At 47.8% G+C, this 22187-nt stretch overlaps 3 long non-coding RNA genes across 3 annotated transcripts in view; 2 read left to right on the forward strand and 1 right to left on the reverse strand.

Annotated features, from left to right (window-relative positions):
• LOC311587927 overlaps positions 1-22187 on the forward strand; it is an 85673-nt gene that overhangs the window by 41460 nt on the left and 22026 nt on the right. The gene's annotated exons all lie outside the window — the stretch shown is intronic.
• LOC311587930 lies at positions 1856-13769 on the forward strand. The gene is made up of 3 exons (XR_014776018.1): positions 1856-1965; positions 5630-5679; positions 13577-13769. It is a non-coding gene; the product is annotated as an uncharacterized lncRNA (long non-coding RNA).
• On the reverse strand, positions 5519-6938 carry LOC311587928. Its single transcript, XR_014776016.1, has 3 exons — positions 6487-6938; positions 6326-6407; positions 5519-5669 (listed from the first exon to the last, which is right to left on the reverse strand). It is a non-coding gene; the product is annotated as an uncharacterized lncRNA (long non-coding RNA).

The raw sequence follows: 22187 nt of genomic DNA on the forward strand, positions 1-22187 counted from the left end.
ACGTGGATCTCTGTGAGTTCATATCCAGTCTGGGCTACATAGGGAGTGTTGTGACATTGAAATCTACAGAGTAAAACCATGTCTCAAAAAGAAAAAGAAAGAAGGAGGAGGAGGAGGAGGAGGAGGAGGAGGAGGAGGAGGAGGAGGAGGAGGTAGCCCCTGGGTGTGTCTGTGGGGCATTATCCTGTTAGGTAAAGAGAGGGGAGACCCTGGGACTGCATAAGGAGGAAGGAGCTGGGCCCAGGCAGTCATCACTCTTGCCTGCTGGCTGCCCCCATGGCTGTAGGCACACTGTGAGCCCAGCCCCTGCTCTGTGACTCCCTGCCATGGCAGTCTAGAGCTCTGAGCCAAAACAAACCCGTTTCGCTTATTTTTGTCAGATGTTTTAGCAATATGAAAAGTAAGACACTGTGTGAAAATTCTGTGCTTCTCAAAAGTCCACTAATTTGATCTCTCCCCTAATTTGTGTGCTCTCTCTCTACTCCTCTCTCTCTCCTATCTCTCTCTCTCTCTCTCTCTCTCTCTCTCTCTCTCTCTCTCTCTCTCTCTCACACACACACACACACACACACACACACAGGGGAGGAGAGGAGAGGAGAGGGTGCTGTGAGCACCTGGGACCCACACGGGACCTCAGGTCCAAGCCCATTTTACGACACCATTCGAAGATTGTGTTTTTGACTTAGTTCTTGCTGTTGACATCCCTGGAGCTATACTACTGTTTTCTTATTTGAATGAGAGAGAAATCTGGAATGATTTGATACTGTCCCTGAACCACCCACAGTGTGCCCCTTGATGCCCCTGTGCTGTGCCTTGCGCCACATGCTGCATCTGATGTCAGCTCCTTGCTTCCGGAGACCCAGACAGAACCGAGAATCCAACAGGACTCCCCTAGAGCCTGTGCTGCCAATTGACTCCTGCGCAGGGGAGATTACTCGAGCTGAGGCAAGATGGCCTGTGAGGCAGCCATGGTTCACCCTGAGCCCAGCCAACAGCCAGGCAACCTGGCTCAAGGGAGCTTGAGACACCTAGTAAGATGCTGAGCCTGCGCAGGGTCTAAGTTCAAAAGCATCCCATTTGTCCTTGATCTACTAGGATTTCTCTACAGCACCCCATGCTGCCAATTGTTTTATCTTTTTCTTTCTTTCTTTTCTTCTCTTTTTTCCCCTTTTTCTTTTTACTACTTTTGTGCCATGACTTCCTGGAGATTTCTTCTCCAGTAGAGAAAACTTGCAGTAGAGTCCCCTCCTCTACAATGACACAGGGAGACAAAGTAACAAATATATACAGACCCTGGAGAGCTTGAGAAAAGTGGATTAAGGCGGGCATGGCGATGAGCACCTATAATGCCATTGCTTGGGGAAGTGGAGGCAGGAAAATCAGAAATTCAAGGTCATCCTCTGTTACAACAAGAGTGCAAGTCAGTGCATGTCCCATGAGGCCCTATCTTAAAGGAAAGAGGAGGTGGAGGGAGATGAGGAGGAGAAGAGGGTTATGTAGATATAAAAAGCCATTGTATTAAAGCCAAGGGGACCACAGAACTGAGTGTGTCCTTCATCTTCAAAACCTCCTGAGCATCGGCCCATTTCAGTGGTCAAGAAGGCAATTATGGTATGTTTGAGCTGTGCTGTTACAACTGAGTTATAACTGTTGTAGCTGAGACTAAAGAACTGGTCACAACAGCATCCACAGTGTGCCAAGCGCTTTGGTCATCCTCTTCACAAAGATGGTACCATTGAAAGAGCAGAGTCCAGGGAGACTTCATGGTTCTCATGATTCCCATGATTCCCATGATTACCCAGCCCCTACAAATCCAATAACTCCCAAATATGTCTCCTCCATACCTACAGGAACGAGGCACAGGCACAGAGCACAGGGTTGACGGTAGATGTCCGTGACATCAGGATTCACTACTTTTGCTGATGACACCCACCCTCCATTTTTCCCAGACCTGCTCTCTGAAAGGTAGAGTACCTATTCTCCCTTCCCTGGTCAAGAACGATGGGCCCCCACTTAGCTAACAACTCTCGCCTGTGGTCACAGTCCAAGCATTGGGCTCACAGTTCCAACCAGGCTAACTGGATTTTCCTTCTAGAGCTGTGAACTGAAACTGGGGCAGAGATGCCTCTCCAGTTCACAAGGGTGACTAACTCATAAGCTGGGGGCTTCCTGGGGCCAGTCTGCCTTAGAGAGGAAGATCACTCAAAAAAGTCTTGTCTGCTGTGGTGAAGAACCTGTAAGCAAGTTCCAAGCCACGCAGACTTCCATGGTGACGGCTGTGTCAGAAAACTAAAGCAAAACTAGAAGCCATAATGTGTGTGTGTGTGTGTGTGTGTGTGTGTGTGTGTGTGTGTGTGTGCGTGTGTGTGTAAGAGGGGGGGTGGACAGAGGGATGGAGGGAGGCAGACAGACAGAGAATGTTTAATGCATAACTTCAGGTTCTATATCTAGCCATTCCTGAGGTTGACCCCATCTACTTTTTTCTTATGCCACTGAATATCAATCGGTATATCTGCTTCCTTTTAAAATTTTTAATTTTGAGTCAATAATGACCTGTTATTTTGATGTTGGTGGCTGTAGTGTATTTGTCTGTTTCTCTTCTTTTGGTTTTATTGCAGTGACATTATTTGTTTCCTACATTTTCTTGGGTGTAGTTGTTTTTCTTCTAGTATCTTTTGCAATGGTGGGTTTGTGCATAGATATTGCTTAAATTTGATTTTATCATGGACTATTTTTTCTTTGTCTATGGTGATTGGAAATTTTGCTGGGTACAGTAGTCTGAGTTGACATCTCTAGTCTCTTAGGGTCTGCAAGGTGTCTGCCCATGCCCTTCTGGAATTTAAAGTTGAGAAGTCAGGGCTGATTCTAATAGCTTTGCCTTTAACCCTTACATGGAATTTCCCCTGCATCTTTTACTACTTTTTTCTTTGCTCTGTACATTTAGTGTTTGATTATGCGGTACGAGGATTTTGTTTTCTGGTCTAATCTATTTAGTGTTCTGTGTTTATATGGATCTCTTTGGTTGGGAAATTTTTCTTCTATGATTTTGTTGAAAATATTTTCTGGGCCTTAGAGCTGGGAATCTTCTATTGCTATTTTTCTTATGTTTGATCTTTTCATAGTTTCTTGATTTCCTGGATGTTTTGTGGCAGGGATATTTTAGATTTAACATTTTCTTTGACAAATGTACCAACTTCTTTGACTGTACTGTCTACACCCTTTCCTCTAGTTCTTGTATTCTGTTGGCCATGCTTACCTCTGTAGTTTCTATTATCTCCCCTAAGTTTTCCATCTCCAGAATGTCCTGTTTATGTTCTTATTATTGTTTCCACTTCCATTTTCAGGTATTGAACCATTTTATTCATTTACTTCACTTCTTTGTATTTTCCTATATTTGAACAATTCGCTCATTTTCTCTTTATTAAGGGTTTCTATCTGTTTGGTTGTATATTCCTGTGTTACAGGGATTTATCCATTTTCTCTTTCAATGCCTCTATCATCTACACAAGCATATATTTAAGTCAATTTTTGTTCATTGCAGTTGTTAGGGTATCCTAGGCTGCTTGCAGTGGGATAGCTGAATTCTGGAGGTGCCATATTGTCCTTTCTTTCGTGGTCTGTGTTCTTATGCTAGGAATGTCTGGTTGTTCCTGGGACAGCCCTCCTGGGGATGATGAGTGAGGCTGTGGACAGGCTGCTGGATATTATGGAATAGCCTGCATTCTCCTCAGGTGGCTGTATTCCTAATAGATGCACAGTCAGGGGGTTGGAATGCCAATGTCTAGTCTGTGTGCTTTTGAGGACCAGCAGGTCTCTTCAGGGACCCAGCAGCCATCTTCTCACTGGTGAATCAACCAGCACCAGCAGCCCTGCCTCTCTCTCCCTTGCTCCATGGTCTCTGAGCTGAAGCTGTTCTTATGGGACGAGATCTGTATGCTTCTGAGGTCTGGCTGGTCTCTTCAGGGAAGGCCGACAGAGCCATCCATCTGAGTCTGCAACCATTTCCTTAGATAGGGTGGCCCGAGGTTGGGACCCAGCATCTGTGAACCCGGGAGCTTTCCCCTGGGCTACAGGAATAGCCAAATGGCCAGAGACTAGCACTGCTAGTTCTTAATCACTTTGCAGTCACTTTTGGCCTGCTTCTCAGGAGCCAAGTGCACTGGGTACGGCCATCTTGGATCTCCCCGGTGGTGAGTTTGTAATCCCAGGCCACCTGTCCTCTGGTAGTGCAGTTGTCTCAAGATTAACCTTTTCTCTCAAAATGGGCTGCTTTCTTTAACCCTGTCACCATGCATGGCCTCCCCCCTCCTCTTGGCCACCCTCCTTGCTCCCCCATCCGACCCAGGAGATTGAAACCACAAATGTGTGGTGCTATGTGGATCTGAGATCTGCCTTCTACCCAGGTTTAAATATTTCATTCTGCTGGAAGCTCCTGCTTTCTTGCTCAGTCCTCGAGTCTGAGCTTTGTATTTCTTTCTTTTTGGATGCTTTTGGCTTTATCCAAGTGATTCCATTTCTAACCCCAACCTCTCCAGTTGCATAACAAAATTCTACAAGCCTTTCAGAAAGGAGAGAATAGAGTCTCCTTTTGGCTTAACCTTTTCATTCATATTTGGTTCTCAGATGCCCTTCCTATCCACTTAAATTTTTACAACCTGCTCAACCATTACCCCAAAATTTTTGAAACAGAATATAGGAAAAAGAAGAGGAGAAAATAGAAAATCCTCTCTGGGAGCAAAGTAAGAAGGAACCCAGTATCAGGAGCCACAATAAATGGTTTTGCTGATGTCTTGAAGCAGAATAGTCATTGCTTCTTCCCTTGTGGCAATAGAAACCAAGCTTTCCATTTTGCCTAGCTGCACTATGTAACAGGGCATCTGAGCTACTTTACTGGATTCTTGTATCCACTATCTTTCTCCACCACAATTCCTTCCAACCTCACAAACACTAGATAGTCAAGAAAGGTTAGAGATGGAGGTGGGGCATAGATCTCTGTAGACTCCTTCCTGCTGATTAGGGGCACCGAGTTCCTTGGGGAAAGTCCAATCTCCATCATTACAAAATCTCCAATCAGCAATGTAGCTGTCTAGCAATCCATCCAGCAGGAACAGCAGGGACCAGCAGCTGCAGGGGAAGCAGCAGCCACCAGTAGCCCTCTTAGGGCTCCCCCGTTTTCCCCTCTCACCTACCCAGAACTCTAAAGGCAATGTATCTACAGATGCCAACAATTATGCCCCTCCTACAGAATGAGATTGTAGCTAGTGGTTGTGGAGAATCTGAGGCAGCCCCATTTCTCATAGAAGGGGTTAAAACAAAAACATATTCTTATAACTGGATATTTACAGAACCCAAAATTCTCACTAAAATAGCACACCTATGATCCCAGTCACTGAGGAAACTGAGGCAGACTGCCTCAGCTTTCAGGCCGGCACAGGCTACACAGTAGCAGACCAGCCAACGCAGAGATGCACATAAAAGACCCTGTATGAAAATTGCAAAAAGCCAATTTACCAATGTTATTTTATTTCCAACATAAAAGACATCTTGCAAAGATTTGGGCATTGGGGGCACGGGGTTACTGGTTACTGTCAGGAGAACTCATCCGTATGTCCTGTTCTCTTTTGTCCAGGATCATCTGCCTTGGCTTCTGACAGGTGACGGGTCCCATGCTGCAGAGAGGTAAGACATCCAGGTGACTCAGTGCTAACAATCTGGGATCACCTTGACAGACCACAAACTAAATCTAGTGAGCATTAATAAGGTTGCCGAAAGCTTGGCCTAGTGGGCTCGGTCAACAACCCAGCATCCTTAGCAGAGCACCCTAGTGTCCTTGGCCACAACCGCATGTCATATTCTCCTACATCTTGACCACCATGATGCAGAAAGGAGGTCAGGCCTTCCAAAGGGCTCCCTGGAGCTTGAACTGACTTATGCATACTTATCACTATTTTTGCCTAGTGTGTATACAGACACATGTACTTATGTGTTTACTTGTATGCTTATGCATGTGTGATTTGGTATACATGCACATGTGTGTTCAAATTTAAGCATGTGTGGTACATGTGTTCAGTCTCAAATGTCACTTCCCAGGCTCTCTACACCTTCTGTTTCGGGCAGAGACAGTCTCAAGACCATGGAGGTTGAGACACACCTATCTGACTAGGTGGTGGGGACATGTGCCTTCAATCAGGAGGCAGAAGATTGACATCTTGGTGAGTTCTAGGACAGCCTGGTCTATACCGTGAATTCTAGGATAGTCAAGGCTAACTAGAGAAACTCTGTCTGAAAAAAACCAACAAAAACGTAAAAAAGGAGATGCACCTACCTCCATCTCCATGTGCTGGGTGACAGGCTTCATTCAGGCAGCGTGCCAGCTCTTCTCCTTACAATCTGGAGAATTAACTCACCTATCACACGGGATGGCGGCACGGGATGTTCAGACTGGCCGAGTCATCCTCCCAGCCCGCCTGTGTTTCTAAATCTTACCCAGGGTGTGGAGTTCACACTATGACTTGCAGCCCAGCCATCTCTCGTTATGGAGAGCAGGGGCAGGGACAGCAGAGAGTATCAATGCATCTTCTTCCAGGGACATGCCGCTGGCAGCCTAAGTATGAAAGGAACCATCTTCCTTCATATTGGTCTGGATGAGAAACAGGAAGGAAGGAAAGACAACAAATCCTATTAGATGGGGAAACAGAACAAGCTCCTCCCCAGCCCCTCTTGTTGTCATGAATTGAAGCAGGGACTCCAGCAAAGCAGGTGCACTGACACAGTGCTGCTCTAGAAAGGCCCCAGGGGGAGGTACCACCTCAGGGTTTGTGAGAGGGTGCTGGGCCAGCAGCTTTCCTGCCTTCCTTATTGGGCTAGGTGGGGGTCTCCATGCTCTGCAAACCTTCCTCCCCACTGCCTCCCACAAGATCATCAGGGAGTACTGTCTGCACAGCTCCCCACTGCCTCCCACAAGGCCATCATGGAGCATTGTCTGCACAGCTCCCCACTGCCTCCCACAGGGCCAGCAGGGAGCAGTGTCTGCACAGCTCCCCACTGCCTCCCACAGGGCCAGCAGGGAACACTGTTTGCACAGCTCCCACTGCCTCCCACAGGGCCAGCAGGGAACACTGTCTGTACAGCTCCCCACTGCCTCCCACAGGACAAGCAGGGGGTACCTACTGAGCATCTCACCTCTGAGCAGTAGGGAACAACTCAATGCTCAGGCCAATTCCAGACGTGAGCCCAGGAAAGCATTATTGCAAATCTGGACACCCAGTTTTCTTCTCTCCGTCCTGTAAGACTTTGGTCCACAAAGAACATCTGGTTGTCATAGCCACTATGTCACTCATTTCTAAGATTTGGGTGGTGCTGGTGCTTGTTTTTCAATAGAGTGCTATGCATCCTAGACTGACCTTAAACTCTGTGCTGGAAGATGACCTCGACTGCCTGATCCTCTTGTCTCTGCCCCTAATTCCAGGATTTGGGGCATGCATCACCTCAGTTTGTGTTATGGTGGTCCAGAAAGAACCAGGGCCTCCGGCATGCTAGGCACACCACACCGAGCTATAGCACTAGGCCGGTTGCTCACTTGTTGTTTTAGAGTAGGGGTCTCACACTCCCATCAAAGCTAGACTACAGCTCCCTATATAGCCCAGGCTGACCTTGAACTTATGGCTAGTCTCCTGTCTAAGCCTCCAGAGTCCTGGGATTCCAGGCATACAGCTTCACCCTAGCTCTAGCATCTAGTCCTAAGAAATATCCACCACCTCCCTAGAACTGGCTAAATGTGAGGGGATGTGATCGCCCAAGGGCTGAGGGGACTAGACCTTCAAACAGCAGAGGGGATGCTCAGTCTTCCTGGGTTTGTCAGGGCTTCTTAGTGGCTTCTGCCTTCTTTTCTCTCCGATGCTGCTACATAGAGGAATCCAATGAGATTAACTTAAGGGCTGCTAGTCAGAACACACAAAGGACATAGTCCTGAAAACGGGGCACACCGACCTGAGATTTCTTGATAGGACATGGCACTGGGAAAGCCTCTTTCCCTTCTTCCCATCAAGCTCACAGCTCACAATCTTCGGAAGAGGGAAGTCTGGCTAGACCTCATATTTGTAGTGCTTCGTAATACTCCAAGTAGGAAAAAACAGGTAATCTAGAAAGGAAGAAAGAGGCCGGGCAGTGGTGGCACATGCCTTTAATCCTGCTACTTGGGAGGCAGAGACCGGCAGATAGCTCTGAGTTCGAGGCCAGCCTGGTCTACAAAGAGAGTTCAGGACAGTCAAGGCTACACAGAGAACCCCTGTCTTGAAGAAACGACAACAACAACAACAACAACAGCAAAAACCAAATGAAGAAGAAGAAGAAGGAAGGAAGGAAGAAAATAAAAAAGAATGAAAACACAAGGCCAGTGGAGCAGAGCTGTAATTCCATAGAAGGAATATAGAAGCAGGAGGATCAAGAATTCGCGGTCTTCCTCAGCTCCATAGGAAGCCCCAGGCTAGCCTGAGCTACAGGAGTAGTCAGACTACTAGCTGGGACAGCTCTTGTCCAGTGTGCAGGAAGGCCTGGCTTTGTTCCCCAGGACCAAGAAACAAGGCTTGGTGGGTAAATCCTGTAACCCCTACATTTGATAGCTGAAGACATAAGAGTTAAAAATTCAAGGTCATCCACAACTACATAGATGATTAAAAAAAACAATCAAAAAGGCTAGGAACACAGTTATATCTCTGAGGATCAGTAGGCTGAAGGCAGGAGGATCAGCAGCCCTTGGCAGCCTGGATTGTACACAGAATACTGGAGTAAATTCAACTGAAGGGGAAGAAAAGGCTATCTCACTGGAAGGTAATGACAGGTCACCTTGGGAACCAAGTTATGTGGTTTGACAAAAAAAGAAAAAAGGGAAATGAATATAAAGTATAGACATTAGTGAGAAGGAAAGGGTAAGGCCAGGTTAGAAAACTTTAAAAGGAATATGTGTATTTGTGCATGGTCCAGGCATGACCACAGAGGTGAGGTGTGTGTGTGTGTGTGTGTGTGTGTGTGTGTGTGTGTGTGTGTGTATCCTCACACTGAGCACACACCTAGGCCAGGAATATTCATCAAATGCTTTCTCACCATATTTTTTGAGACAGTGTATCTTAGTCACCTCAGGCTGCAAGCTTCCACATCTACCTCTCTTCACTAGCAGGCCTAAGAAGACAAGGATGCTGGCATGTCAGCTTTTCACAAGGTCCTTTCCTTGCACTCTTCCACTTTACCTACATCTCCCTCACCCCGGGGTCCAGATCGGATGCTTCCAAATATTTATAATTTGCATATTTTTCTACATTCCACTCAGCCTGGACTTATTCTTGCCTACACTGGCCTTGAGCTTTTCATGCTTGACAGGACAGAGTGGTTGAAATCTGGAATGTTTGCCATTGGAAATTAGAGAGAGGCAGATGAGGATCCTGCTCAAGAGCATCTTTGGCTACAAGGTGGAGTGCCTGAGCTATGAGACCCTGACTGAAAGCCAAATGCTGACAGTGTTCCAGTGCTCCTAAGGGGAAACTGAGGGAGCAGGGTCCTCAGGAAGGAAAAGCCAGCCTGGTCTACATTGATGTCATTTCAGCCCAAGTTATTGATTGAGACTGTGTGAAACTTAAAACCAGTAAAGAAAACAATTCCCAGTAATACTGTTCTTCCTAAGGAAGGAGAAAGAACCAATGTCAGAAAGGAAAAGGGAAATGTGCACGTGACACCTTAGCAGCACTGTCAAGGAATAGAAGCCCACTTGGATCTCTTGTAGGTGGAATGTGTTCTTGTCGCTGGCATCTGTGAGTCTGTTATTCAGAGTGAGTTATTCAATGCATTATGTTTTAATTTTGTGTGTCTATTTCTACCACTTGTGATTTGTATTTTCTGTTTGCATTGTGGGTTCGTCACTTAAGGTCATCTTCAGTGTTAGGGTATTCCCTTTGGGTCCTGTTTAAGAAAGTGGAGCTTGCTGGCCAATGGTGGTGCAAGCCTTTAATGCTAGCACTCAGGAGGCAGAGGCAGGCTGGTCTCTGAGTTTAATGCCAGTCTGATCTACAGAGGGAGTTCCAGGACAGCCAGCCCTACACAGAGAAACACTGCCTCAAAAACCCAAAAACAAAAAAAGAAAAAGAAAGAAAATGATAAAGAAGGAAGGAAAGAAGGAAGGAAAGAAGGGCTAAAGAGATGGCTCAGAGGCTAGGAGGACCGAGTGCTCTTCCTGAGGTGCTGAGTTCAATTCTCAGCAACCACATAGTGGTTACCACCATCTATAATGTGATGATGCCCTCCTCTGGCCTGCATGTGTACATGCAGGTAGGCCAGTGTAGACATAATAAATACATCTAAAAAAAAGAAAAGAAAAGAAAAGAAAATGCAAAAAAGAAAGAAATGCTAGAGCAGCTGAGATATGCCAGGAAGTTGCTTATGTACACGAAGAGACAGAAACAGAGACAGACTGACCAGGACGCTCCATATTCTGTGCACGGAGGGCAGGGAGCAGTCCAGTTGTTTTAGGGGATCGAGATGCCTGGCCAGCTCTCCTTCCAGGCTGAAGGAGTCTCCTAGATGTTCCCCTGGATTTTGGGTGAGAAGCTCATCCTGGTCCAGTGGCTGAGGCCAGCAAAGAATCCTGTGGAATGGACTTCCCATAGGTGTGCATGGTGGGTTGGGAAGCATGAGACCCTGAGGTGCAATCCCCACCCCAGAGTGTAGTAAGATACCCCTCTCTTCTCTGATTAGGCTAGTGAAATATCCATCCTGTGAGCTTTGCATCACTCAGAGGACAGAGCAGATTAGAAACATGGTTGGGTTTTCACAGTAGGAACACTATCTGGACATGTTGAATCTAGAAAACCCCATAGGACAACTATGCCAGGACCCTTGTTGCCCTGGGACACTTTGACAGATGCACCATCCATGTCAGTTACACAGACTTCTTTGTCACTCCCACAGTGACCAATTCCAGCACTGGCTAGGGAGAACGGCACAGAAGATAAAATCTGGCCAATGTGACAGTGGGATGGACAGGGAAGGCTTTCCAGAGCTCTCTCAAAGGCTGTGCAGTGTTGCTTACCTGTGCAATCCTATGCAACCTGCCAAGTCTCAAGAAATTCAAGCAACTTTGTGCATTTGTCCAGCTGATTGCAGGCTCCAGGTGGAGCCCTGAAGCTGGTGTGAGGCAGGGCTCACAGCAGGGTCCTGCTCCGTCACAAGGGTCTCTAGTTCAACCCTGGTGACAACCTCTCCCACAGCTTCATGCTGTGGCACGTGTTGGTGAGTGTGGGATGGAGTTTCCAGTGTGACTGGTGGTCCTGAAGGAGCAAGCACAGAGAGGCAGGATGTGAGGAACTAGAGGACAGACTTGATGGCAAGAGAGGGCACAAGTGCCCTTGATGTCACTCCACAGCTGTGAATTTCCCAAGCTTCCTTCTGAGTCGCGTCCGAGGACTCAATGAAACCTGTAATGGCTTAGGGGTGTGTGGGAGTCTCTGGCTAAAGGACAGCGTGAGGCTGCCCTCTAAAGGAGTCCCATAGGGGCCCTGGTAGGCCTCATCCTCAACCTGGAAACCCATCTTGGGCAGGTGGGACAGGCTGACTAGGAACTACCTGTGTGGGGAGAGAAGTCTCACCTGGTGGAAAAGATCATGTTTCCTGCCAAGAAACAGGGAGCAAAGGACAAGTCACTACCCTAGGGAAATCCCTGACTTTTACAAAGAGTCAGGGACAAGGCAAGGGGTAATGTTGCACATACAGCTTTAGGGTACCTCTGCACCCCATCCTCCTCTCTGGGCAAGACCCAGTGGCAAGCCAACTCCTGCTGCTGGGGATTTTACCTGCACAGATCTGCGCTGGGGTGGACAGCTCTCCCTGTGCATCCGGGATCCCTGAGCACACTGGCTCCTGCACATCTGGCCTGGCTTCCCCGCAGGGCGTTCCGAATCTCAGCCAGGCCGATCCCTAACCCATGGCTCACAAGCCATGGAGCTGGGGCTTGTCCTCTTCAGGACTTCAAAGCAGAAAGACATGGGTAGGAGACTCTTAGTGACTTAGAAACACACAGGACTTACTGCACTGGCCCTGCAGCACCCCACCGCCTCTCCAAGGAACCTTTGCTTCCTGTGGCCATGTCCCCGCCTCCTCCTCTCCCTGCTTTGGTCAGCATCTGTGCTGTCCACTTTCTGCTCAACAAGCCTGAGGTCACACTTGATGGGTTTCTATGGGATTGGTCTTTCTGAATAACCAATGATTAAGTGGACAAGTGGGCACAGTCTTCATGTGTCCCAGAGGCCAGGTAGGAAAAGGTATGGAGAACATGAAATGAATGAAGGCACCCACCTGGTTCTGTGGGTGACTCCACGATCTTTTTCCTCTGGAGTCCTATTCTTAGAAGAGGCATGCCTTCTCTCAGTAGGGGGCAAACAGCAGCACAGCCGCCTGAGGCCATTCACGATTGTCTTCTTCACCCTTTTCCAGCGGCGACGCCGGGGCCTGGAGGAAGCTGCCTCGCTATCCTGAGGCTGGCCATGAGTGATGACCTCTTCCTCCGTTATGGTCTCTTCATGGGTGATGATCTCATCTTGGATGGTGTTCCTTCCCTGGAGGATGTCCTTTTCCAGGCAGACTATCCTTTCCTCAATGAAGGCCTCTACCTGCTTGAATGCCTCTTTCGTGGTCATAACACCTTTGGGAGTGATGGCCTGTTCCTCCATGGGGGCCTCTTCACAGGTGGTATATAATTCCTGTTCCTTCTTGGGGGCCTCTTCACAGGTGGTATATAATTCCTGCTCCTCCTTGGGGGCCTCCTCACAGGTGGTATATGATTCCTGCTCCTGCTTGGGGGCCTCTTCACAGGTGGTATATAATTCCTGTTCCTGTTTCGGGGCCTCCTCACAGGGGGTGTACGATTCCTGCTCCTGCTTCGGGGCCTCTTCACAGGTAAAGTATGATTCCCACTTGATATTATCTTCCTGTGTGAGGGTTTTTGACTCCATGCAGGTCATGTTCAGCCATTTGACCCCAGAGGAGGCAGGTGAGACTTTTGTACTGGCATCTTCTATCATGTCGCAGAGTTTCTCGCGGATACTGCAGGAGGGCATACAGTTCTCTGTGTGAGCTATAGACTCATTCTGGTCTGGTCTACCAGAGTTGGTTTTTAGACATAGCGAGGCCTGGGAACTTGCGTTCAGGCTTCCACATAAGCCAATCATGGAGTGTGACAAATTCTCCTTTATTTGGGAATTAGTCACAGAGCAGCCCAGGTGGGATACATGGCGATGGTGGGTCCTCTTTGGCTGGGAGCACAGGGTGGCAGGTATGGTATGGCTTCTGCCACCCTGCCTGGAATAATTCTCCTCCTTTTTCTCCTGGGCCTTAGATGGGCCAGGCTCAGGCTCAGTAGCTCTCCTTAGGAAACCTGGGACAGTGTGAAGATCTCCCCCTTGATAGACAGTGCCTGGCTGCCTGGGTTTCATGGGGTTGGCCTGATGGTGGCAACAGTGTTCCCCAGGTGACTGGGGTTGCAGTATCGGGCAAGTTGCAATCACCTCAATGTGTTGTTCTTGGTCTCCTCTAGACTGGATGCCTTCTTCAGGCTCATACAACGTATCTCTCAAAGGCCCGCCAGTCCTCGGGCTTGTGGTGCCCAGGAGACTGTGAGCCTCTCTGCCCCTGAGCATGAAGCACCCCATGATTTGGTCGATGGTGGGCCTCCTGGCGGGATCGACCACGAGCAGGTGGACAATGACATTGTAAATATATCTTGAAACATGCCGAGGAACGGTGAACATGGCAGAGCTGACCTGCACCCTCAAGATTTCGAAAGAGCTATCTTCAAAGGGAAAGCACCCAGCCACCATGAGGAAGAGCAGAACCCCTAAGCTCCATATGTCGGTGGGGAATGGGTCATATTCCTCCACTCCAAAGAGTTCCGGAGCGCAGTAGACTGGAGTGCCGCAGAACCCCAGAAGCTTCTGTCCAGGACTGATGTGACGGGCCAGGCCGAAATCGCTCAGCTTGGCATTCCCCCTGCTGTCGATGAGAACGTTCTTGGCTGTTATGTCTCTATGGCAAATGTAATTGTCTTGGCAGTGCTGAACCGCCTGCAGTATCTGCGAAAAGAGTCTCCACGCCTCGCTCTCCTCTAAAGACCCCCGGAGGAGGATGTGCTCCATCAGCTCTCCCAGTACGGCAACCTCCATCACAAGGTAGGTGGTCTTTTGCGTCTGGACGACATGCAACAGCTTTACAATATTTGGATGCGAAATCAATTTCATAGTGCTGATTTCATTTGCAATGAGAGGTGCTGTCTTCCTGGTATTTCTAAGAATTTTTACGGCCACACAGGTCCTTGTGTCATGGTGTATGGCCAGTTTGACCTTGGCAAAATGCCCTTGTCCCAGGGTTGTGATCATTTTATAATCTCTCATAAAGGTCTTTTCCGTGGAGTTGCAGGCCTCCATTCCCTGCTTTATCAGGCCCTCCTTGATACGGCTAGAACCAAACTTGCAATGAGAAAGTTGAAACAGTCAAAATGGGGCCCAGGGAGATGTTTATAACTATGATTTCTAGATCCAAAAGGCAAAAATGAAAATAAAACGGGGGTCGGGGAAGAGGGAAAAGTGTCGCAAACATTTCAGATGACCTAAGAGGCACTCAGAATGCCTAGGACGACAGGGACAGAGCATGTTCAAAGCAGCAGACAGCAAAGCCCGCCATAGATCGGGTTGATAGGGATCAACTGCACACTGCAAGGACAAAACAAAGGACCCTAGAAACTGAGAGCTGCTTATTGGAAAGGACCCTGAGCTCAACACACCCTGGGAAATAAGGCACTGGTAAAGTCAGATTCAAGAGGAATTGATAAGAAACAGACACCCAGAAACCCAGCGAGTCAGGCCTAGGCAGTTTGCTCTGCAGCCCAGAAGCTGTGCTACTCCCGCAGAGGCCTTGGATTTGGTTCTCAGGACCAATGTCAGGTGCTTCTAACTGCCCTAATTCCAACTCTAAGGCATCCTAGATCTCTGGTCTCCTAGGAGACTCATACACGGGTGCCCACACACACAAACACACACACACACACACACACACACACACACACACACACACAAGTGCAATCACAGGTACTACATGTCACTTAATATAGTGATACAATTCTTTATAACTTGATTTATATAAACATGAAGGTTAGAAGTGGGCCTGGAAGTGTAACTACAGGTAGTTATGATCTGGCATGGGAGTGCTGGGTGTAGGACTAGGTTCTCTCCAAGAAGATTACATGCTCCTAAGTGCTGGACCATCTCTCCAGACCACATCACTCCTAAATAAATACGATTTTTAAAACCCAGGGTGTCCCTTTCATGAATTCGATAATGCAGATGAAATGGAGAAATTACTAGATATAATTTCACCTAGAGAAGACATTAAAGTGCAAGGAGAAGGTAAGAAGATTGAACTGTTTATGAAAACGAATCTTCATTAGATAGCACAGGACCAGGCAAATTTCGTTGGACCATTCCAGGCCCTTGAAGAACAATGTCAGACCTCCTAAAATTCCACAAAGGAGAAAGGAACTTAACAGTTCCCAAATCTTCATGCCATAAAGAGGGGGGAAAAAAACCAAAAGCCTAGCCAAAAAAATAAAATAAAATAAAATAAAATAAAATAAAATAAAATGCTACTTCACAATGAACATGGATGAGAAAATCCTTAGTTGTGCATAATATTTCTCCTAAATCAACAACATCAAAGTATGCCATCCTTTATGGAGCAGATATGCTCACAGCATCCTGTGAAGGAGTGCTCTGCATGCCCAGACAGACAAACAACAGAGAATAGGAACAGAATCAGGGGCAAGCATCCCACAGTCCTGGGCAGCCATAGGGAAGGACAAAAGTGTGGGATCTATGGACCTAACACAGCAGATTGCTTTACAGAGAAAGTAACTGTTCCTCGTTTTTTTCCTCATATGTGGAATTTGGGGGAAGGAAGCGGTCCTGAAGATAGAAGGGGCTACTGTGAATGTGGAGGAGGAAGTGGGAGAAGAAAGCACCACAGCACGGTTTGTCACGTGATTAGTGTGAGCAAAGGGCATTGCAGGTGTTCCTGTGTTTGTCATAACTCAATTGCTTATATGGTACAGTTATTCCATGCCTGGAAAAGGCTTAGAATATGAAGGGAAATAGACCACAATAAAGTAAATAATGATAAAGAGTGAGGTAAGAATTCAAACCCATGGCACAAGCCAGTGAGGGCATATTCCTTCATCTCACCCCTCGGGAGGCAGAGGCAGGTGGATCTCTGTGAGGTCGAGGCCAGCCTGCTCTACAGAGTGAGTCCAGATGGCCAGGATACAGAGAAACCTTGTCCCGAAAAACTAAAGGGGGAAAAAAAGAAGAAAAAACAGATGGGAGATGATTTAGCACTTGAGACCACTGCCAGCTCTTCCAGAGAACCCAGGTTCGATGCCCAACAAGCACATGGTGGCTCACAAACACCTGTCCTTCCAGGTGCTGGAAATCTGACTCCCTCTTCTGAGCTCCAGGGAAGATACCAGGCAAGTGGTGCACAGACATCCATGAAGACAAAATACTCATTCACATAAACTAAAAACAGTCAAATGTTCTTTACCTTAGAAAAGAGAAGAGAGATACTCACTACGAGGAATTCCTGTCAGCTTCTGAAAGTGCAAGGAACAGCCCTCAGCAGCGCAGAAGTCCAGTCTCTCGCCAACTCCTCACCACCTTCTGCTGTGGAAGACAGGAGGCAGCCTCAGCCAGAGCCTTCAGTGGGCAGTGCCTATCATTCCTCACAATGGCTCTTTGTGAGGTGAGTGCAAGAAATGGACCGAGGAGGGCTGGGCACATCCCCCAACCCCCAGATTTCCTAACTTTCTGGACCCAAGACAGGAAGGCTGGTCTTGGGCAGTGGGGCAGTAGGGCCCTGAGGAAGCTGGTTTCACTCAAATGGCTGCCCCCAGTGTTGCCCAAGGACCCAATTCTTCCTGCCAGGCCCACTGACCAAGGCCCACATTTCCCCCAAATGGTGCCACCTTGGGGTAACAACTTTCCAACACTTGGTCCTTTGTGAGAGTTTTGACAGCCAGACTTTAAGAAGCACCCTTTTCACTTTAACAATCCATTGAGGAATCACAGGATTGGCAACAGGCTCCAGATCATTGGCCCTCTTCAGTTATGAGCTCTGATATCTCCTCTTAGTAAATGGACAGTGTTTTGCCTTTCACTTGGACCCCGGCCTTCACGACCACGTTGTCTACGATCATCATGTCTACGCTCAAAGTATTCCGTTTCACTTTCTCTAAACTCAGATTGATGTGTGTGCTGATGGGTGGTAGCTCCTGGCTATACTCGGAGTTGTGACAAAATACTGTTTCTCATGCTACCCCAGGGCCTGGGACTAACCTCTGTGGGGCTGAGAGAAAGATGATGTTATTATTCATCACATGATCCCCATTAGGCCTGAGACTTCTACCAAAGCCCAGGATACCAGAAGACAGTGAGCAGGGATGTTCAAAATAACCATGAAAACACCCATCAGCCAGAGAACTCTGTAGACAACAGATGTGGAGATGGAGCCATATCCTGGCCCTTCTGCTCTCAGACAAATTGCCTTAGTTCTGTCACTTCAATACAACAGAAATTGATGGCCCATGTATCTGGATGTTGGGGAGGCAAGATCCAGAACCCAGCTGATCGAGTGTGTAACATGCCTGCTTTAGAGCTCTATCCAGTGCTTTGTATGTTCCTGCATGGTCAAGGAGAAGCAGGACCTCAATTCTTAATATTGTAGCATTGGGATTGAAGTTCCAGGATAGCCTTGGTAGGACACACACACACACACACACACACACACACACACACACACACACACACACCCCAACTTTTGTGCCTAGACACTTTTTTTGAGCTGTTTGGCCAGCAGAACTCAAGAGTGAAGGCTTGATCCTTTACTTCCAATTCATCTCCCCAATTTCCTGGCCCTGAGAACACACTAGCTTCATGTTATAATCGCCCTCCATAAGATAGAAGTTATCCCATGAAAGGACAGCTACAGGAAGGAGGGCGACAGAGGAGGTTGGCGGCACAGGCTATGGTAAGTCTCACCGGGGAAGTCCTGTCCTTTCTCAGAGAACAGGCTCTTTCTAGATCCACATTTATTATGACCTTGAAGTCTTTTCAGTTGCCTTCTTCCATTACTACGCTGAAGAGAATGGGATCTGACTCTTGTCTCCAGCCCTTGCATGGCGTCCTGGCTTCTGAACTACCAGGAAGATCCTAAGGCAAACAGCTCGGAGGCTGCTTTCTGCTAAAACAGGGACACATTGGCTCCCTTCCTTATGAGACCATCCAGTGTGTCTGTCAGTCCTCTGAACAGGAGTCCACATGACTTGGACTCTACTTGGAAAGTAAAAAGATGAACAGAAAAGGGAATCCTTGAGGGACTTGGAAGGGCAGGCAGCAGGCAATGAGATCAGGGGAATGTGTTCAACCTTCTTCTTTATATGTGTGGAAATGTCCCTGTGAGATTGCGCATGTTGTTAGTTAATACACTCTAATACATGTTTTTAAATTGTGATAGTGAAAGAAAATCAAAGTGGATTGAGATAAAGATTACAAGAATAAAAATGGGAGATTGTAAACAAAAACAAAAGTAACCACAATCAAACCTGAAACCAAGAAATGAGGAAATAAAAGCAAAAGCCAGATAACCAACAGCCTCCCAAGGAAACTCACTCTGCTGAGGTTCAAGGCTCTAGAAGTCCTAGTGGAGCTCAGAAGTATAGCGATTGCCAACTCTCCAACCGTCCATACAATCTACCCACAGCTACCACAGTTAAAGGACAAAACCTGGCCCCAGTGAGTTCTATTTATAGCCAGGTATCCATCATTCCTCACAATGGCTCCTTGTGATGTCATGGCAAGAAAAGAACCAACCATGTCTCCGCACCAACCACACTGATCTCCTCAGTTTCTGCCTTAAAGGTAGCCCGCAAGTAGGGACCTGAGCCAGTTAGTTGTACCCATTTTTCCTTGCTGCCTAGGACCCACTTCCTCCTGTAAGGCCCCACTCCCTAAGGTCCACACCCTCCCCACACTGTGCCAATGCTGGGGCCCAATGTTCAAACACATGATTGGGTGACATGTACCATCTAAAGCAACAGGCTCCAAGGTGTTGTCTGTTAGTGGGATGTGGACACTGACAGGCACCCATTAGGGGTGGAGAGCGTGCTTCCCTTTCCACCTGCTCCCTAACGCTAATGACTTTCTCCTTCCACAGCTCATCATATAGACACTCAAGGACACCCATTCCCTTCTCAGGTTAAGGAGAAGTGTATGGTGGCCTTGGGCTGACCTTAGGATGCTGAGATGGCTACTCTGTTATGAGCGAGTACATTAGGAGGTGACTGAGGGGGTGGTTCCCAGCAGTCTACGGGGGTGACCCTAGCTGAGATTCCTAGCAATGGGGCATATGGAGCCTGAAATAGCCACCTCCTACACCAGAGGGGACTTCCAGTGGAGGGAAAGGGACACCAACCCACCCACAAAGCCTTCAACCCCAAATTTGTCCTGCCTACTAGAATTGCCGGGAGGAAGATGGAGTATAGATTGATGGATTGGCCAACCAATGCCTGGCCCAGCCTGAGACCCACCCCATGGGAGGAGCCAACTCCTCTCACTACTGACACTCTGCTATGCTTGCAGACAGCAGCCTAGCTTAACTGTCTTCTGAGGGCCTTCAACCAGCAGAAGAGGGAAACAGATGCAGATACCCAGAGCCAAACAACAGGCCATGCTCGGGGAGTCTTGTGGAAGAATGCAGGAAAGGATAGAGGGAGCTGGAGGGGTCAAGGACACCACAAGAAGACCTACCGAGTCAACTCACCTAGGCTAATGGGGGCTCACAGTGACTGAACCAGCAACCCAAAGCATGCGAGGGCTGGACCTAGACCTCCTACATATATGTAGTAGAGGTGCATGCTTGTTCTTCCTGGGTGTCCCCTAACAAGTGAAGTGAGGGCTGTCTCTGACTCTGTAGCCTGCCTTTGGATCCCTTCCCCCTAAATGGGCTTCCATGTCTGGTGTCAGTGGGGGAGGATACACTTAGTTCTGCTGTGACATGATGCACCAGGGTGGCTTGGTACCCATGGGGGACCCCCTTTCTCTGAGAAGAATGGGAAAGGGAGTGGGGTAGGTGGTGTGAGGGAGGGAATGGGCAGAGAGATGGGAGGGGCCTGTGATCAGGCTGTAAAATGAGTAAATAAAAAATGGATAATTCTTAAATCAGCATTAACTGAAGCCCAGGAGGTTGGGCGCACCTGAGAGGGATTTTCCTTGGTTGAACTATTTGAAGTGGAGACTCACCCTAAATCTGGATCATTTGAGTCAGAAGATCCACCCTAATGAGCCACGCCTTCAGCTGGCAGCCTACATAGAGACACACAAGAAGAAATCTTGTGCTTTTCTGTCTGCTTGCCCTCCCTCTCACTGGCCAGTTCCTGGATTCTCAGCCCTCTCCTAGCTGGTGTTAGCACCCACTCCTGGATTCCAGTGTGGACTGAAAACTGGTGGCTCTCTAGGGCCTCCCTGGGATTCCAGCACCAGAGTGGTGCTGCTGAGTCACCCAGTGTCTTAGTCATTGTCCTGTTGCTGTGAAGAGACTCTATGTGCACAGCAGTGCAGGGAAGAGCAGAATTGAACTGAGGGCTGCTCACAGCTTCAGAGGGTGAGTGCATGATCATCATGGCAGGGAGCATGGCAGCAGGTATGCATGGCACTGGAGCAGGAGCTGAGAGCTTACATCTAGATCTGCAGGGGGAAGGAGAGGCAGGGAGGGAGGAAGAGGCAGAGAGAGCGAGGCAGGAGAGAGAGAGAGAGAGAGAGAGAGAGAGAGAGAGAGAGAGAGAGAGAGAGAGAGAGAGAGAGAGAGAGAGAGAGAGAGAGAGAGAGAGAGAGAGAGAGAGAACACACCTGGCCTGTACTTTTTGAAACCTCAATGCCCACCCCAGTGACAACATTCTGAACAAGGTCACTGTTACTAATCCTTCCTAAAGCCTAACTGGGAACCAAATACTCAAACTCAAAATATATGAGCCCCCAATGGCCCCCTGCAGTCTCATGCATATAGTCCTTCTCAGTATCCCTGAAGAATTGAGTTAATATACTGAAAATGAGCAAGAAAAAGAATTGAGCGATGATGGCAAAGGCCTTTAATCCCAACCTGTGGGAGGCAGAGGCAGGTAGATCTCTGAGTTCAAGGCCAGCCTGGTCTGCAGAACAATCCAGGACAGCCAGGTCGACATGGAGGATACCCTGTCTCGAAAGCACAAAGACAAAAACAAAACAAAAAGGCAGCCTGAATTGTCTACACAGCAAATCATCCTTCTCATGGCTGCAGGTGAAGGGGCCACACCCAGGTATTTTGTTTTATTCCTGACCTCTAAAAATGCCTCAGTGTTGATACACACACACAGACACACACACACACACACACACACACACACACACACATATATGTTGTTTACTTGTGTTTCAGAAGGTTGCCATGTCCAGATGATGACATCAGCAGATTCTGTTTGGCATGAGAGTCACCTACTCCAGCTTGTATCGTTCTAAGTTGTGTTTTCCTGTATAGATGAGAGAGCAATTCTATTTGTTCCTTCAATCTCTTTGTAAAACTGTGTCTTATAGCTCTTCAAAAATTACCCTTCCATCCCATTTTACACCCATCAGATATCTAGGAGAAGAAACTCAAGAGGCAGCACCTGCTGACAAAGATTAAGAGAAAGGGAAAGGCTCCTCCATTGCTGGTGGAAGTGCAAACTTGTACAACCACCTTGGAAATCTTTCTGGCGCTTTCTCAGAAAATTGGCAATAGCTTTATCTCAAGACCCAGCTATAGCACTCTTGGGAATATTCCTAAAAGATGCTCCCCCATACAACAAGGACATTTGTTCAACTGTTCATAGCAGCTTCAGAAACTGGAACAACCGACATGGCCCTCATCCAAAGAATTAATATAGACAATATAGTACTTTTTAACAATGGGATACTACTTAGCTATTAAAATCAAAGACGTCGCTGGGCATGGTGGTATATGCCTTTTATCCCAACACTTGTGAGGCCGAGGCAGGTGGATCGCTGTGAGTTAGAGGCCAGCCAGGTCTACAA

The sequence above is a fragment of the Acomys minous genome (genome assembly GCF_964271855.1).
Source record: "Acomys minous genome assembly, chromosome: 17".
Lineage (NCBI taxonomy): Eukaryota > Metazoa > Chordata > Mammalia > Rodentia > Muridae > Acomys > Acomys minous.